We start from the raw sequence: 18466 nt of genomic DNA, 5'->3' as shown, positions 1-18466 counted from the left end.
CCCGCCCCATTGGTAGAGGGGTCTTGCTTCCAGCTCTCAGGGAAGCAAATGCAAAAGCTTCAGTTTTAAACTGGAGCCATTTTTGTGTCTCTGCTGGGAGACAAAAAACAGCACCACGTTTAAAACTGTGGCTCTCACTTCCCTGCTGATGAGGATCCTGGGGACCCTGAATCGGTAGTGGCCCTTGGGCCTGGGCCCAGCTGGCCTGTCCATTAATCTGCCTATGCCTTGCCCCATTTAGTTACATTATACTGAGCTGAGCTACAGCTCACCATACCAACAAATATGACACCTCCTGTAGACACTGCTCCCTTCTCTCAAAAATGGCAAGGCTTCATGGGCCTGGTGACTGTTGAAGAGACAGGTGAAAAGCTGAAGAAAGACAAATTTAAACCGACTTCTGCCCTGGCAACAATATTTGGCCCATCTTTTAAGTCTTCAAAAGAAGATCAAATGTAGAATAGACATTCAAGAGAACTCTAAATTGAGAGCCCTGGTCGAGCATGTTATGGACAAGGATTTCCAGACTGTAGCCAAGAACTTCAGGGTCTAGCTCTTATCCTTGCCCGTTCAGAGTCTCCATGATAGGCATGACAACACAAAGTGAACAGGAAATAGAGAAGCACAGAGGGAAAATAGTTTGATTTCCCCACAAGACTGCTGCAGATCATGTCAGGCTGTGTTAGAACATTGCAACCTGCTTATCTATTATGCTTGCCAGCACCTGGCAGTTGCAACTGGGAAAGCACTCTGGATTCTACAGACTAGGTATTGTTTAGTTTGGATTAAACATGCCAATCAGCAGCAAAACAGGAAAACTAACGTGGCATATACACGCGTCAGAGTTTGCTTACATTTCCTGAGACAACTCTAATCATCAGGCTGTGTGTAGGTTTTGGCCAGCATGTGCTTGTAATTAAGCCACCAATCTTCACCGACTATACTTTCCAGGCAGCTATAGGAGAATTAAGGCAAGTGGCCGATGTCAGGCCAATCCTTATACAAATAAGCTGAGCTGCATGTTGGAGTGGGGAGCCTCTGGGAAGGTCTGTCTAGGCCCTAGAAATTTTCTAGTGATGACAAATTATTGTTCTGCGTGACATGATGGCTTGTTCCCCAGTAGAGGTGGCAGAAGAAAAAACTGGGACCAGCAATAGAAAATCAGTGTCTACAAAAGGGAAAAGCATTGTGGCAGGGGAAGCTCCTTTCTAAAGATAATCCTAACAGCCAGTGGGTGATAGATAGCCCACAGGCTTGGAGGCAGCAAAAAGTCAGCTATAACATGAGGAATGGGGAAAGGAAACTTAGAAGCAAAAGCCATGGGGAGGAGACAGAAGGGAGAAGAACTAGCACTGTGCATCAGGAGCAGGGCAAGTCTGTGTTATGAGCACCTTTGCTAGGATGCTTGTTTGTGTCATTAGATTTCAGTCATCATCCCGATGATTCAGGCTGACTCAAACAGTTGTCACTACATCAGTTATATTTAATTCCTATTTGTAGCATGCACATTGCCACTATAAAAGCCTGGAAATATTATTTGAAATAAAAATTGGTTTGTGGTGCAGTTTTGGGCCAGGGTGAGTTCTGTGGCAAATTCTAAGGTCATAGAGTCAGGAAGCATGCAGCATCCTAAGTGTCCCCCTTGGTGCCGTTCTGGGGAGAAACAAGTGTTATGTGACCAAGCTATAAGCCTCTGGAAGTGAGAAATAGTGAGCATATAGAATAGCTGTTATGTGTGAGGAAGGAAGATTCAGCCTACATGTTGGCACAGTGTAGTTTAAGAGCTGACATGGCAGATCCAGAACTTTATCATTAAAGTAATTAACACTACATGTGAAAGGTTTTCTTATTTCCCACAAAGCTGAGCACTTATGAATGGGAAATAGTGTTGGGAGCAGCTTGCCCCACCCCTGCTTGCGGGGGGGTGGGGAGGAAGGGAGATGAGAAGCCCCTGGACCTGATTGAAGAATGTGCTTTACAGGTCTGGTGGACTTTGGGGCAGGATCTCCAGTGTAAATAAAAGCCCAGCCAACTGGGCAGATGTGGCAAGGAATGGCGAGGAGAGAGGAGCTCTGGAGAAGACTGTCATTGGGACCCTGCCTAAGCCTCAATGGTGCGCGGATCGGGACACGGTGCTCAGGCTCTGGGAGCTGCTCGAAGTGGCTTGAGCCTGCAAACCCAGCAAGTGGCTGCGTGGGGCGATGCATAGATCAGCACACAGACAGCTGACCCTAAAAGCAGCTTGAAGCTGCTCGGGCCCCACACAGTGCGCAAGTCAGTGCACAGAGAGTCGACCCTGAGAGCAGCTCAAAGCTGTTCAAGTTAGCCCTGGCTCTAGGCCAGGTAATCGGAGCCCCACAGTGTGGCTCAGCATTAAACTAAAAGAGCCCAGGTGCCCAGAGCAGGGCCCGGGAAGGGGAAAGACCCTCAGCATGAGGCTCAGGAACCAGAGCCACTGAGGGCTCGGCTCCCATAAGAGCTCTCTGGGTGCCCAGCGCAGGGCAGAGGGCCCAGAGGGAAAGACCTCTAACTCAAAGCCGATGGCTCCAGGAGGTCTGAGATGGTGCAGGGACCCAGAGGCCAGATCAACAGCCCCCAGTGGAAGGACCATGAGTTACCAGGAACCCGGGTCCCACAGGGGAGGTGCCCCCGGGCAAGGGACCCTGGGAGGAGTGGGCAGGGGAAAGGCGCCATACCTCCTCCACGCTCCAGGGTAGGAGGGGAGGATACCTCAAATATACACTAGGGAGGGTTCTGTGGAACATCCAGGAGGTCTAGGAGGAGAAGACCCTATCCCATTTGAGGGACAAAGTTGTTGGAACTCAGATAGGGTGCATCTAATATCTGGTACAGTTATGCTTCCCATTTGGTATCTATTGCTATTGTTGGTGTTATAAATAGTTGGTTGTATTAATTCTGTATAATGGGCTCCGTAAGGATGGCTTTATTAGGTAACCCACTTGTGGTATAAACTTGCTGGATTGACAGTCCCAGGATCCACCCCACTTCTGGGCTCTGAGGCATGGGTACTTACCTGAGTGCCCTCCCTGGGGCAGACTTCCTTTTGCTAACAGCTCTTTATATGTAGATTTGTATCTATACCTGTACCTGTATCTATTTTACAGAGTTTTATATATAAATGTTTGCAACTCAATAAATTGTATATAGTTAAGAACTTTGAGCCTGGGCTAACTCTATATTGAAAGAGGGATTTGCCCAAAATTCTGCCATACCTCTCCATAGCACTCCCATCCTGCCTACCCATCTGAATAAGCTTTAGTTAAAGCATCCCCACCACCATTTTTCAGTGTGGGGACGTTGATACATGTGATGCTTGAGTCTGTTGGAGTGTGATAATTACCATGCTCCAGCAGACTCAATTAATCTTACAGCATATTGGAGCAGCCCCTCTGTTCATGTATAGGCACCCATACAGGCCATGGGACTGCTTTGAGTTAGTTCTGCTTTGAATGAAAGCATATCTTTTTCAAAAGCATCCCTTTGTGATTTACAGATTACCACTAATGGAAAATCTACTGCAACAGTAGGTTCTATGATTCTATTTGTCAGTTACCTAGTTAAAATCTGCACCATCTCTGATAACATATCAAATTATTTGAATTAGCAGGTTGATTAAACTCAGTAATATAAATTAATAATTCCTAAGCAGCTTTTTGGAGAGGTAACCTTTATATAATTAAAAACCTTTCCGTTCCAGTAATAAAAGTGCATTCTTAGAAAGTCCATTGACTCAGAAATAAACACCTAACATGTCATTCAGCATACCTGTAGGTATTTTGAGTCATTTGAAGCCGAAGGTTGTCCATCCTCAAAGGTGATGACTGAAAAATAATTTAAACAATGAAAAGTTAACAAATGAGTGGGTCTGAAATAATAAGAAAGCACCACTCATCTAGTCACACAGTCATGCACAGAGAGGGACACAGATGCTTATAAATTTTTCTATGTTTTGGTATTTGGCAGCTCAACTTTGAACAGCCTGTCCAACATGAAGAATCTGTGTGAAAGTTTAAATGTTCACTCTGTTGAGAACAAAAGTCTTTTCACCCTCAAATCACAATTTTGGGGTCTTTTATTTATATGCAGGCTTATCTTGGACGCACGGTAGAGCAGTACCCAGTGCTTTGACTAAACAAGGCTGAAATTCTAGTGTAACAGAAATTAATGAAAAACTCCCTGTGACTTCAATGGGGATAGAATTTCATCCCCACCCCCCCCGCACTCCATGTAAATCCTAAATTTGGAGGAGGGGCGAATGGCATACTCCTATGTTATATTATTTGAGAGATGTTATGTGATTAGCATCACAATGTGAACACACAGGTCAGAGTTAGGGTTATGTGTGAATCCTGATCTTTGAGTGCTTACTTGTGCAGCCCTAATGTTTGTAATATGGTATAGAATATTCAGGGGCAGATCATATAGATCTCACAACCTCTAAGCATTGAGCAAGAACAGAACTAATACACAACTGATCTGTCTTGAAACCTATTTCAGTCAGTGCTTGGACCGGCTCTTTCTACAGGCATGAATTGCAAACACCACGTATAACTAAGATTTCACTGAGAATTTTTCCAGAGAAGGTGTGGCAGGTTCTTAGACCCTGTGGCGAGGACACTCATGTGAATGCCTCACTAATCAGACATGTACAAGCAGTGAAGGAGAACTCATACCCTCCTCCTGAGGCTCGATATTTCCTAGGGTTCAAATGATACAGAGGAAATCCAAGTGCTTTAGTCCAATACAGAATCACATTCTCTTGTTCCAGTGACTACTGTCTGTCCCACATTCACCTTGGACACTCACAAAAGCCAAGGGCTTTCCTCTATGTTCAGTTTGGAAGTGGAATCAGTTTAGCTTCCAGGAGTTATTTGCACATTCTCTTTCAGTTGTCTAACTGTTTTACTCCTGAGATTTCTGGAGTCCAGAGAAATGGAGATGAGGGCATGACCTGGTGCTTATAGAGAAACTCACAGTGGGAATTAAATCTGTTCCATAAAATAAACAGTAAGAGTCTCTGATTTCTAAACAAGCCCCATGGGCCCCTTTTGCACCGTGCTGATCTGCTGTGACTAATCATCCTGGTAGGTGTTGGGTCAGAATCAACAATGGTTCTCCACTAAGGTCATTTACTTTCTCTGTTTACACTGCTAATTTTATCACTGCTCAGAGTGGCTAATGTATTATTTATATGCTTAGCAGTGATAAATTTTGATGCTAAATAAAGGCTTCCTGGCACAGGGAAGTTTATGAGCTGATATAGCAGATCCAGAACTTTATCATCAAAGGAATTAACACTACATGTGAAAGGTTTTCTTATTTCCCACAAAGCTGAGCACTTATGAATGGGCAATAGTGTGAGCAATTAGCATTCTCCGATATGAAAGCAAATACATGATGAACTGTGCCTTTAAGTGTTGGAGGTGCTGAAACCTGTGGAAACTTAGGAGGCTGTTATTTCTAATGGAGTTCCTCTGCATCTGTAATTATTCCTAGAAGAGCAACATACTGAAGTGCTTTGCACCCTCACATTTTATACAAGGAGTCTGGTGGTAGTTCAGAGACAGGACTCAGGAATAATAAAATACTAGATCCCCCGTGCAGTGTTGCTTGCATGAAAATCCAATGAGCCAATTTTTGCTTGAGATCACATTTTATTGCACTTCAACAGCTTCACAACACTTCCGCATACACAGAATCCTGAAACATATCACACTTTCTTACTGTAAGAGCTTTACAACTTCCATATGCACAATATTCCTTGTTTTGTTACTCAAGTCAGCAGTCACTGCAAATCAGATGCGTTTTGGGTGGGAGATTCTGGAAACAGCCACATATAGTTGTCCATGGGTGAAGACAGGATCCCGAAGGAATGCTCCTACTCTTTTTAATGTTTGCCCCTGGACTTTATTGATGGTCATGCTGAATGCCACCTGCACAGGGAACTGTTGACATGTCCATGTCAATGGAAATGTTGTCAGACAACTTCAGTGCTATCTAAGGAATTAGTACTGTTCTTTCTGATCCAAAAAAAATGTGCCTCATGTAGTCTGCTGTTGATGACAGATTGCACCAATAGCCGTGTTTCATTGCACAGACCATCCTTAGGGGCAAGGTTTTGCAGAAGCATGATGAGCATCCCAGGCTTAAGGTGGAGCTGATGTGGAGGCAAATCTAACACCTCCATGGAATTCAAGTACTCAATTGGCACAGCCATAACACTTTCATCCTGTAAAAGAGCACCTGCACTTGTATGAATCCATTCTTGGCCTCGGAATTTTGCCACAATAGCATTGTTGATCTCCTGTATAGTGGAGTAATGTGACACCAAAATACCTCTTTCAGATGTCCATCCTGGATTTTTATAATTATGCAATAGATTTGGAAATGTCCATTCTATCATTGCTGAGAGATCCAGAGGCATGCAGCTCCCAGGAGGCAGGGTAATGATTTCGTCAGTATTTGGAACTTGACCATTTTCCAGATCCAAAATCCAAGTACTTTGCACTTTGTACATCAAAACCTCCCTTACGTATTCACATGTTCTCATGAAGTTGGAAGTGGTTCCACAACTCTGATCACGTCAAGCATGCCTCTACTATTTGTGGCCATGAAGCATTTTTCACAACAGGCAGGATATGCCAAAAAGCACCCCCAAGCACTATCACTTTGCCACCAAAATGTAAATTGCTCTGCAGTAAATCTTGCAGTGTCCGTTCTACAGCCTCTAGCATGTACTGATGAGCCATTGGTGCTTCATCCCAGATGATGATAGCTGCTTCTCGAATCAGCTCAGCAAGGTCAGGCTGTGCTGATATACTGCAGGTGCTGGTTTTCAACACATTCAGAGGTACCTGGAACCTTGAGTGCACAGTCCTGCCTCCCGTAAGCATGGTAGCAGCAATTCCGCTGGATGCCACAGTCAATGCAATGTTCCCTGCCCCGTGCACTGCTGAAAGAATCATGTTGAAGCAGAATGGTTTTCCTGTACCACCAGGTGCATCAACAAATGCACAAAGTGGCTCTTGATTCTCCACTGCTTTCAAGATTGCATCCACCGTTTGTTGCTGAGCTGGAAGCATACATGGCAGTGAATCTTGAGCAATTTGGTGTTGCTCCTGCCAGTTATAGTACAGCTCCTCTACTAATGCATTTGATAGCCGTTGAGTGGGGATGTCTTCCAAGAACGAGCAAGCTTGCTGTCTGAGATCACGGCCTATCGATGGGAGGTGATAGTCCTTCAAGTTTTTGCCGTGGTTGCTTAAACTTTTCTCAATATCAAAAACAACCATAGCATGAAGAACAACCCTAGACAGTGAAGCTGGTTTTGTACACAGCTCAAAGTCATCAACCATCACATCAATGTGACGTTCAAGGAGTCTTGCTGGGGTTGATGTGTTGAAAAGAGGAGCATTGTGACATACAGCTCCCTTATCTGACTGCGCATGTGTGTAAGTGCAGCGCCTGATAAAACACCATCCCTTTCATTGTCATCCTGTAGAATTCCCAGTGCTTGGCAAGCCTCTTGGTACGTGCTGTGCTGAATCCCATGTACATTTTTCAGCTCTGCAAAACTCATTTTTCCTTTTGAATGAGTATGATGTAGCAACAAACACAGGTAAAAAAGCTTGCATGCTGGGGGATGAACACTATGGACACAGCCAATAACTTCCAGTTGGCGAACACGGGGCTTCCATTGCTTCTGCTTCTGATCCCAAGTACATACGGGCCCTCTCTCAACAATTTCATCTATCGCAGTGAGACTTCATACTTACTAACGGAGACAGCACGCAGTGTGCGTAATAGTATAGATAAACCATATTCTTTAGGAGGCTGCTGAGCAAAAGCAGACCTATGGTGCATCTATACCTGTGCTTTAATGTGAATTAGCCTATTTTAATGTGCATTAAAGCATCACAAAAACACATGCCCTGTCACTAATGTGCATTTAAATTGGCTAATGCACTTCTTTCTAGAACTTCACAGTGGAGGTACTAGATTTAATGCACATTACCTAAAGTGTATTAATGAACATGTAGACACGCCCTCAGTTCTTTTCTAGCTCCTGCATTTAACTACACATACTCTGGGGCAACTAATGTCACCCCAGAGGATGTCCTAAAATCAGTGATTCTCAACCTTTTACACTTAACACATCCCTCAGAAAATGCCAGATCTTGGTTTTCCTTCATTTTTACTACAAAAATATAATAGAGCAATTTTTCTGTTGAAAAGAACTCTCAAAGACCACAACAGGACAGAATGTTTGTAACACTGTGGATCCCTGTTTGAAATCTCTGGGCTTATCTTGTGAACCATGTTTGTACACCTAACCAAGCTAACATTGAATAACCCCCTGCAGCACCCTAGGTCACTCTATTGTGCCTCTGGGCATGAACGATATGTGCCCCCAGCGGCTGAGGGGGCATGCTTGTGGGGGGAGGGCGGCATCGGTGGCAGGAGTATAGCGGCGGTAAGCAGGAGCTCCCACAGATGCTGCTAGTGCTGTTGGTGGTGGGAGGGGGTGGCAAGCGCTGACCAGGGGTGAGTGACCATCTGCAGATGCTGCTGGAGGCGTCTGCAGCTGAGCAGGGGGAAGTGGCAAGTGGCAACTGCCCACAGGCACAGTGCCTTTTTATAGGGAGTACACCACCATGCTCAGGGGGTGCATGTGCACCCGCGTGCAACCCCTATGTGTCGCCCCTGCCTCTGGGTGCCCTGAAACCTTGGTTGAGAATCACTGGCATAAATGTTGGCCTGGACCAAACAGTTGTAGCTAGGTTCACTAAATATATTGCAAAATCCAGGCACTGTAGTTAGGAATGGTTGGGTTTTTTTTTTTTCCAATATGAAAAAGGTTGTCTTTTACTAGAAGGAAAAAAAATTAAAAAGCTTCTAGCAAACAAACGCAATTTGTTTGATTTAGAAATGCCACTATGGTGCTTCTGAGGAGCGGGAGTTCTGGTGACTCATGTTCCCATTGCTGCAATGGAATGTACTTTCTGATTGGACTACATTTTTCATGATGTGTTATTAACCCAACCCTGCGGAGCCACTTCAGTGCATTGTGGGAGATTCTGGCTGTGAAGAGCCAAGGGAAATGTAGTCCAATTAGTGAACTCAAACCACAGAGTAGCACAGGTGTAGGGTTCACTTTGTGGACTAGATAGAACTCCCATGAGAAACTATGGCAATACTTTCTAATTTCTTGCTTGCTTGCTTTGGCTTCTCATTGGGAAACTGGATTTTTTTAAGCAGAAAATGAACATTCCAGTGAACATTTTAATTTAGTAAAAAATTCAATTTCTATAGAAAAACAAACATTTTGAATACAATATTTTTGGCCAGCTACATTTATCCTGTGTTATTCTGGGAAAAGAGAGAAGAGTTGGGAGTAACAGATAACAGAGGTAGGACTGGCTGACTGTAGGGTCAGTTTGGTATCTCTCTGGCCACAAACAGCAAAGGATTGGGTGCTCAGGTGAGTTTTGGAAAGGGGGACTGTGGATCTGTGGGGTGTCAGTAAAGTAGCCAGAAAGAGATGAGCATGATAGCCAGGCTGGCCCACTGGAAGTGGGGCAGTAGGTAGGCAGGATGCCTGGTAAAGGAGAGAAGGGAGTGGTTCAGTAGCCCACAATGGACCAAGTAATATGCTCCCCATAGACACACAGGACATTTCCACACATGCAGGCATGTGCACTTGCAGCAACTCATATACAAATTTGTGCCAAAGACTTTTGCCTCAGTATATGCACTTTGGTGCGAGGCAAGGTGTGCCAACTGGGGCAAAAAGACCCTGCCCAGCTCCTCTCAGATCTGCAGCCAGGGGGAGCTAGAGCCTGGGACCAGCACCTGTTCTGGCCCCAGCTGTATAAAAATCTGCCCTGAGCTGGCCCTAGCAGTATAAAAACCTGCCCTGGTGAGGGAGCTTCTGAGGTCCAGCTAGTTGGTATCTGGGGACACAAGCCCCTTGTGCCAGCTGGACTGCTGATGCAGCCCTAACCTAGAGTGTCCCCTGCATCCTCTACCCACCGCAGCAGTCTGGCGGTGGGGGCTGCTGTCTACCTGTAACTTGCAACAGCATCTGCCCCCATTGGCCATTTGGACCATCAGGCTGCAGGTCCAAGAGATCAGCCACCTCATCTGCCCTACAACTGGGTCCCCAGTGCTGGCCCTGGACAGGCTCCTTTTCCTGGGTCTTGCCACTTGTCTCACTAGCAGAGATCCTGGTGTTCCCTGTTTAAAAATTGCAAATTCTCTGACAAGAAACCCAAATACGCTCATTCAAATACCCAAAATAGTGTTCTGCTATTAAAATGAAATGCCACTATATAGAAAGGGATCAGTTGGGAAATGTTTTATTGACATATTTACAAGTTTAAAGCAATTTGGAAACCTACCAGTGCCTCTATCATCATAATAAAATAAATTCTAAATATCTATATGTTTTGGCATTTACTTGGGGGGGGGGGGGGGGGTGGTATGAAAAACCCAGGCCCCTACCCCCTTTGCTCATGGACTGCTCCCCCCGGGCCGACAACTCCCCCCACATAGGGCCACAGCTCCCCCCACAGAGCCACAGCCCCCCTGCAGGGCCATAGTCCCCCCCCACAAGGCCACAGCTCCTTGCACAGGGTACACAGCCTCCCCCCCACAGGGCCCACAGCTCACCCCGGCAGCAGCACTGGCCATCAGGCACTCAGGGCCTGCTGTGGCCAGAGCCTCCAAGCGGCACAGCACGGCCCTGGCTGCCTTAGACCTGTTGCCGCCTGTGCCGCTTGTTGCGGGTCTGGCCCATCTTGGTGCAGCGCAGCGCAGGGCCGTGTGCCTTCAGGCAGCCCCAGACTGCTCAAGCTGTTACCCAGGGCCCTGTGCCACTTGCAGGGACTCGGTGTCATGCAGGACTAGGTCCTGCCTCCATGGGCCCCAACATTACATACATCCAGTGCTAGCAGCCAGCTGGGTCATGCCATTGGCAGTGCTGCCGGACCCATGGTGTGTGGGGGGATAAAATGCATGGAGAGACCCAACCTAGCCTGGCCCACTAGCACACCTTTGCACAGGACCAGGAAGCGTGGCTCAGATGGCAATGCATGGCCATGGCACTGTGGCTATAATGGGCCATGGTGTATTGCTACCTGAGCCTCATGGAAAACATGCCCAGCCAGCCCAATGCAACCTGACCTGGTCTACACAGCTAGCACACCTTGCACAGGAGCCACACATCCCAGAGCCGTGCCTCCTGGTTCTGTGCAAAGGTGTGCTAGAGGGTTGCACCTGGCTGAGCCAGGTCAGGTCCTGCTATGCGCTTTGTGGAGGGGCTTGAGTAGGGGCCACCACATGCCTGCCCCCCCACCCTCCACTGCAGCACCAGCACAGCAGTGGCATGGCGCTGTGATGTGGGCACTGTACATGCTGAACAGACCCAGCACAGCCCAGCCCAGTCGCGTAGCACATGGCTTTCCTGGTTCTGTCCAAAGCTGTGTATTAGCAGGCCGGGCTGGGCTGGGCCAGGTCAGGTCCATTCAGCAGTCATGTAGCAGCCCCAGCTCAAGCCCCATCCACAAACCCACCCACATCCCCCCACCCCTCTACTACTCCCAACACCCCCCACATCCCCCCGCCATTCCTCATACCCACCTACATCCATCAACCCCCCCACCCCAGGTCCCTATCTTAACTGGGATAGTGCCTGGGTTCTGCTCATGCTGTAGCCTTGCCCCACCCTCCGGCTTGCCCCAGCAGGCTAGGGGTGTATGCCCCATGTGCTGGGGCAGCAGAAGCACCATAGAGATGCTCTGGCCAGAAACCAGAGTGTCTCTCTGGAAGACTGGCTCCTGGGTTACCCCAGGGCACTGTGCCATGCCCCACTTTTTCCCCGTGTTTTTTTCTTTTTATACCTGAATTTGAGTTGCGGCAAGAGGCATGTGTGCGCTTATCTGGATGCGCCCATAGGGTGTGCAGTAGGGGGTGTTTCACAGCCTCCTGGGGTTTCTCCACTGGTCAGAACCTTGACCAGTATACAGAAGTTATTTAAAAAGCTGTAGGTTGTTAATTTTTTTAAAATACAGTGTTTCAAGTTTAATACCTCATTTAACAAGGGTTAATTTAAAGCACTGTGCCCATTTTTAAAGTGTTGTAAAGCCACGCATTTCCGTTAAGTCACAGTAATAAAACACTTTAAATGGCATAAAAAGCAACTTCTGTATCCAACCATGCTTCACTCCACCCTGCTCATATGGTCCTATGCTTATATGGTCCTATGCTCCACTCCTTTCCAGTAACTGACCTGGAACTCTCCACTAGCTACAGGGGTTTTCCACTTTATTAACAGGTTAACTGTTTTGGAGCTGTCTCGGACGGCCAGGGCCGACTCGAGTTACGCTCGTATGTCAGGGCGGGCTGGTGAATGGAGAGGCAGACACAACTTATTGGTTGCAAAAAAACTTTACTCATGTCGCTTGCAATCACGACGCAGGTGGTCCGGTCGTCCGAACAAGCACACGAGTTGTTCCAGCTGGCGGGGCCCAAGCCAGTTAATCCATCCGCAATTCGAAGCCGGCGGGGAAAGGGGTACGTCGGGGTTGCGCTCGGTGACGGGAAGAAAGATCGATAGGTGATCAGTCTATCGATCGGCAGCCGCAAGTCAGATAACTTCAGAGGCACTCTGCAGCGTGCTCAAAGCTCTTCGACTTGGGCGGAAGTTGCGCGGAATTTTAAACGGCCAGCGAACCAATTACTAGCCGCCACGTGTGAATAATTTAGCACTGGCCAATAGCGGGGCACAAATTTACATCCGAATAGCGGGAACTCTTTGCACTGTGCATTTCTGTGCTGCAAAGAAGAAATGCATCCTGCAAAGGAAACTGCAAATTGGCGGGAAATCTCTCCTGCATGCAGGTTCTCAATTGCAGCAGAACACTCTGCCGTGCAAAGGAGCTCTCATGTGGCCAAGAAATTCCATAGTGCCGAGGCACCAAAATCACTGGGTTGTGACAGGAGCCTGCCTCTGCTATCAGGTTTACAGTTCTACAGTCAGTTTCTGTTTCTCCAGTAACTGGGATTAGAGGCCCCTGTTACACTGACCGATCACCTATAGCACAAAGAAACCCAAGCTAAACAGCATGTTTGAAGTGCTCTGGCTCTGTAGGTAAGAGGAAATACTTGGAGGGGCAGGTGCAAGGGATGGACATGACCCTGCCATGGTCAGATTTCATTTAGTTTCTTATTTTCTAGGAGGAGTTCCTAATCTGCAGTGGTTATACCAGTGACATACTGTGCGTCTCCAGTGGCCAGGGGCCAATGCTTGCATTTAGACCCCCACTCCCATCCTTCTCATAGTAATACTTAGTCTCCTGCCCTAGCCCTGTTTGGTAGGGCTGTGTGAAATGGAAGTGTTCTGTTTCAACCAGTGTTTCGATGTTTCGATGGAACAGTGTTCTGTTTCAAATTTTGTTTCGATTTGAAACAGCTGTTCCATTCCGTTCCATCAAAACAGTTTCGCCATTTTGAGCCTGGCACACAATGAGAGGCTGGCCTGGCATGCAATGCAGGCAAGAAAGCCAGTCAGTGAAAATGGAAATGAAGGCATCAGGGGGGTGAGGGACAGGTTGGTGTGGGGAGGGGAAGGAAAAGGGGATATAGCAGTGCAGGCAAAAGTGCAGACATACATGGGGAGTCAGATGTCCAGCAGGTTGCAGTGTGCCAGAATTCCACTGTCTATATTGAGTCCATGAGTTTCTGTACTTAGGAGGCTGATGAAGTGCAGTCCATAGGCCCAGCTCTGAAAAGTGGTTTGTACATTCAAACAAGCACCTAACCTCATCACCAGAACTGAAGCCAACTTCCTACAGCTCAAAACACAAAACCTGCCAATAATCTCCAGTACCCCCACAAACTGCACACCAGAATCTATCAAAGACAACAATACCCAACTACCTGTGGGGGCACATTCCTCACCAAAAAAACACTCTGCCTCCAGTCTCTCAGGTCTGATCCTGAGAGGTAAACTACAAACCACTTTTCACAGCCGGGCCTATGAACTTGACTTCATCAGTCTCCTAGGTACAGAAACTCATGGACTCAATATAGATTAGACAGTGGAATTCTGATACATTGAATTAGCCAGCAGGCTAAGGCACTTAAGGGAAGCCACCCCTACCCTAGCCCCAGAACGATCTGTAGTGAAGACAGGGGCCCCCAATGGGGCACTTACCTGCCTGTACACCAATGCCAGGAGCTTAGGGAATAAACAGGGGAAATGGTTCTCCTGCTAAACAAGAATGACTAGGATCTCATAGAGATAATGGAGACCTGGTGGGACTCCACCTATGACTGAGCCACAGGTATAGATGGCTATACCCTGTACAGGCGAGATCGTGCAGATAAAAGGGGTGGGGGTGTAGCTCTCTATGTCAAGGACAGCTACACATTGAGAGAGTCCAGAGGAGGGCCACTCACATGATCCAGGGACAGCAGGACAGACCCTACGAGGAGAGGCTACAGGACCTGAACCTGTTCAGCCTCCACAAGAGAAGGCTGAGTGGGGACCTGGTGACTGTCTCTAAACTTACCAGGGTGGACCAGCGGGGAATGGGAGAGACCCTGTTCCCTCAAGCACCTCTTGGAGTAACAAGGAATAATGGCCATAAGTTGTTAGAGAATAGGTTCAGGCTGGACATTAGAAGGCACTACTTCACAGTCAGGGCGGCTAGGATCTGGAACCAACTTTCAGCGGAAGTGGGGCTGTTTCCTACATTGGGGGGTCTTTAAGAGGAGGCTTGATAATTACCTAGCTAGGGTCATTTGAGCCCAGTATTCTCTCCTGCCCAGGGCAGGGGGTTGGACTTGATGATCTACTTAGGTACCTTCTGACCCTACATCCATGAATCTACACATCCCTCCAAATGGACATTGGCACCCAGGAAGGATGACTGGAATCTTTTTGGGTTAAAATACGTGGTGAACGTGGCACAGGGGACACCATGGTAGGAGTCTACTACAGACCTCCTAAGCAGAAACAAGAGCTGGACCAGGAATTCACCAGGGAACTGGCTGAGGTTGCATGCTCTCAGTGCATGGTTGTCATAGGGGTGTTTAACTATGTGGACATCTCATGGGAAGAGCACTTGGCCAAATCTGATCGGTCGCAAAGCTTCCTCCTGTGCATGGATGAGCTCTACCCGACTCAAGAAGTCTATGGGCTGACAAGAGGTAAAGTATTGCTGGACCTGGTACTAGCCAAAGGGGATGACATAGTGACCTAAGAATCGATGGAAAGCTGGGAGATAGTGACCATGAGCTATCCATCACAAAGCTGGCAAGTCAGTCAAGAATACAGAAGTCCTTGACTTCAGGAAAGCTGACTTTGACAAACTTAGGAGGCTCATTATCAAGGCCCTAAGGGACCACGACTTGGGAGGAAGAGGAGTCCAAAAGGAGTGGTTGCTCCTTAAGGGATAAATCCTGACAGCACAGGGATGGCCATCCCATCTCAGAGGAAGGGTAGCAAAAGGGCTCAGCAAAGGTCAGCAGGGAACTTGAGGACCTCCTATGACTCAAAAGAGAGACTTATAAAGGATGGAAGGCTCGAATTACCACCAAGGAGGAGTACTCAGCACTGGTCTGTACCTTCAGGGAGCGGATCAGGAAAGCCAAGGCTGCAACCAAGCTCCATCTGGCTTCACATATCAAGGATAACAAAAAGTCCTTGTTCAGATATGTAGGGAGTCAGAAAAAAAAGCAAGGGTAACATAACTAAATGGGACAGCTGATAACTGACACCCAGGAAAAGGCCAACCTGCTTAATGGGTACTTCACATCAGTCTTTCATCAGTCCAATGGGACAGCCCTGCCTAGCAAGATGTGGGACAGCCAAGGTGAGGGCGTATTTATACCCAGCATCAGTGTTAATCTGGTAAAGGATCACCTTGAGAGGCTGGACAACTTCAATTCAGCTGGTCCTGACAGATAACAACCTAGGGTACTCAAGAAGCTGGCAGGTGTCATAGCCCAACCACTGGCAAAATATTAAAAAACTTGTGGCACTCAGGTAAAGTACCTGAAGACTGGAAGAATGACAATGTGGTACCCATCTTCAAGAAAGGGCGGAAAGTAGATCCTGGGAATTACAGACCAATCAACTTGACTTCAATTCTCGGTAAGATTCTTGAGAAAATTATCAAGGAGACCCTTCTGGATAAGCTGGCTGAGGGCAACATCCTGAGAGATAGCCAGCATGGGTTTGTCGCGTGTAGGTCTTGCCTGACCAATCTCATCTCCTTCAGTGACCAGGTGACATATCACCTGGACAAGGGAGAATAGATTGACACCATATATCTGGACTTTAAAAAAACCTTTGATCTGGTGTCCCATGACCCCCTCATGGAAAAATTGGCCAACTGCGGCCTCAGCTACACCACCGTGCAATGGCTGTGAAATTGGCTCCAAGGTCAGACCCAGAGAGTAGTGATCAATGGCAGTGAATCATTATGGTGCTCCAAGACCAGAGGCATCCCCCAATGCTCTGTCCTTGGACCAATTCTCTTTAACATCTTTATCAACAATGTGGACATTGGTGTCAGAAGTGCACTGGCAAAGTTCACCAATGACACTAAGCTTTGGGGCATAGCGTCCACACCTGAGGACAGGCTGACTTGAATAAACTTAGTAAGTGGGTGTACACAAACCTGATGATGTTCAATACTGATAAATGTAAGGTACTCCACCTCAGGAAAACCACCCTGCAGTATACTTATAGGCTCGGCAGTGCTATGCTTGCTAGCACCACTGCTGAAAGAGATTTGGGGGTCATGATTGACCACAAGGTGAACATGAGCCACCAATGCGATGCCACAGCTGGTAAAGCAAACAAAACCCTGGCTTGCATTCATAGATGCTTCTCAAGGAAATCTCAGGATGTCATCCTCCTGCTGTACTTGGCCTTGGTGAAGCTGCAGCTGGAGTACTGCATCCAATTCTGAGCTCTGCAATTCAAGAAGGATGTCAAGAATCTTGAGAGTCCAGAGGAGAGCCCCACACATGATCAGAGGGCAAGAGAACAGGCCTTATGAAGAGAGGCTGAGAGCCATGGGACTCTTCAGTCTGGAAAAGTGCAGGCTCAGCAGGGACCTGGTAGCTGCTTATAAGTACATAAGGGGTGTATATCAAGACCTGGGAGAACATCTGTTCACCAGAGTGCCACAAGGTAAAACAAGGACCAATGGTCATAAACTTCTACAAGACCATTTTAGGCTGGACATAAGAATAAATTTCTTTATGGTCTGAGCCCCCAAGACCTGGAATAGACTCCCTCCAGAAGTGGTGCAGGCACCTACTCTGGAATCATTCAAGAAATGCTTGGATGCTTATCTAGCTGGGATACTTTGACCCTAGCTGACTTCCTGCCCCTGGGTAAGGGGCTGGACTTGATGATCTTTGAGGTCCCTTCCAGCCCTAATATCTATGAAATCTATGAAATAGATGTGATGGAGTGAGGAGGGTGGCATTCAGTCTGTCTGCACCTGGAACTTCAGGAACCCCAGCAGTGGAAGGTTCACCTTCAGGAACACCAGCTGCTCCACCAAAGCAACATCCAAGCAAATGTTCCAGGGCAACTGTGGCCAGATCCAGCCACATCTGGCTGTGGCTTGCCCAGTAGGCCAAGGGATCACACAGCAGTGGCTCCATGTCCTTGGCAAGATAGGCAGCCACCAAGGCATGAGAACTCCCTGCCTGATGCTGGGGTCTGGTGGCTCTGGACCCCACCATAGAAGCCATGCCCTTAGCCCATATTGGCAGCACCTGTGGTGGAGGACAAGACTGGCTAGTGGATGGCACGCTAGCATGAGACAGAGGATCCTCCTGTTCCATGTCCCCCCGCCTCCACAATTCTGCCTCCCTGACTTTCTTTACCAGTGCCACTGTGCTTCAGTGTTTGGCTGCTGCATACGGTGCCCTTCCCCCTCGGGTCACACATGGTGGCCAGCACATGGACTGTACTGGACCGCAAGGGATCAAGCCATTTCCTGATGCCCTCCTTCAGCCACCTCACTAGTGCCTGCATGTCTGGTGACAGTGGCTTGCCCTAGCCAGGAACACTGATCCCCTGGAAGCTCTCCATTTGGCTCTGAAGTTCCCTCACTACAGAGATCACCAGGCTAAGGAGGGCATCAGCAGTACTGAGGCTCTCAGTGGCCCCGAGGAAGGGCTTGAGGACCGCCAAGATCTGGGAGATGGTATCCCACTCAGTTCTGTTCATGGGGCCGCTGATCCCGATCTCCCCTGTCATGACCCAAAGGCATGATTTTGTGTGTGCTTCGGCACCAGAATTATCCCCGCCAAGTTGCAGCTTCATTGCATGGGAGAGTTTCCTGTTGCAGAGGAAAACCCTGGTGCAGGGACGAGTTTCCCGCCTTTTCTGCAGCTTCTTTTGCAGGGTGCATTG

At 47.7% G+C, this 18466-nt stretch overlaps 1 long non-coding RNA gene across 2 annotated transcripts in view; it reads right to left on the bottom strand.

The window, feature by feature from the left end:
- Positions 1 to 18466, bottom strand: part of LOC112550018 — a 51280-nt gene that overhangs the window by 30124 nt on the left and 2690 nt on the right. For both annotated transcript variants that reach the window (XR_003093682.1, XR_003093681.1), the window contains exon 2: positions 3787 to 3842. This is a non-coding gene — a long non-coding RNA (uncharacterized LOC112550018). The remainder of the gene's footprint in view (positions 1 to 3786; positions 3843 to 18466) is intronic.

Source organism: Alligator sinensis, unplaced genomic scaffold, assembly GCF_000455745.1.
Source record: "Alligator sinensis unplaced genomic scaffold, ASM45574v1 scaffold77_2, whole genome shotgun sequence".
Lineage (NCBI taxonomy): Eukaryota > Metazoa > Chordata > Crocodylia > Alligatoridae > Alligator > Alligator sinensis.
Note: the sequence above shows the minus strand (reverse complement) of the source record. Positions and strands in the feature narration are given on the sequence as shown.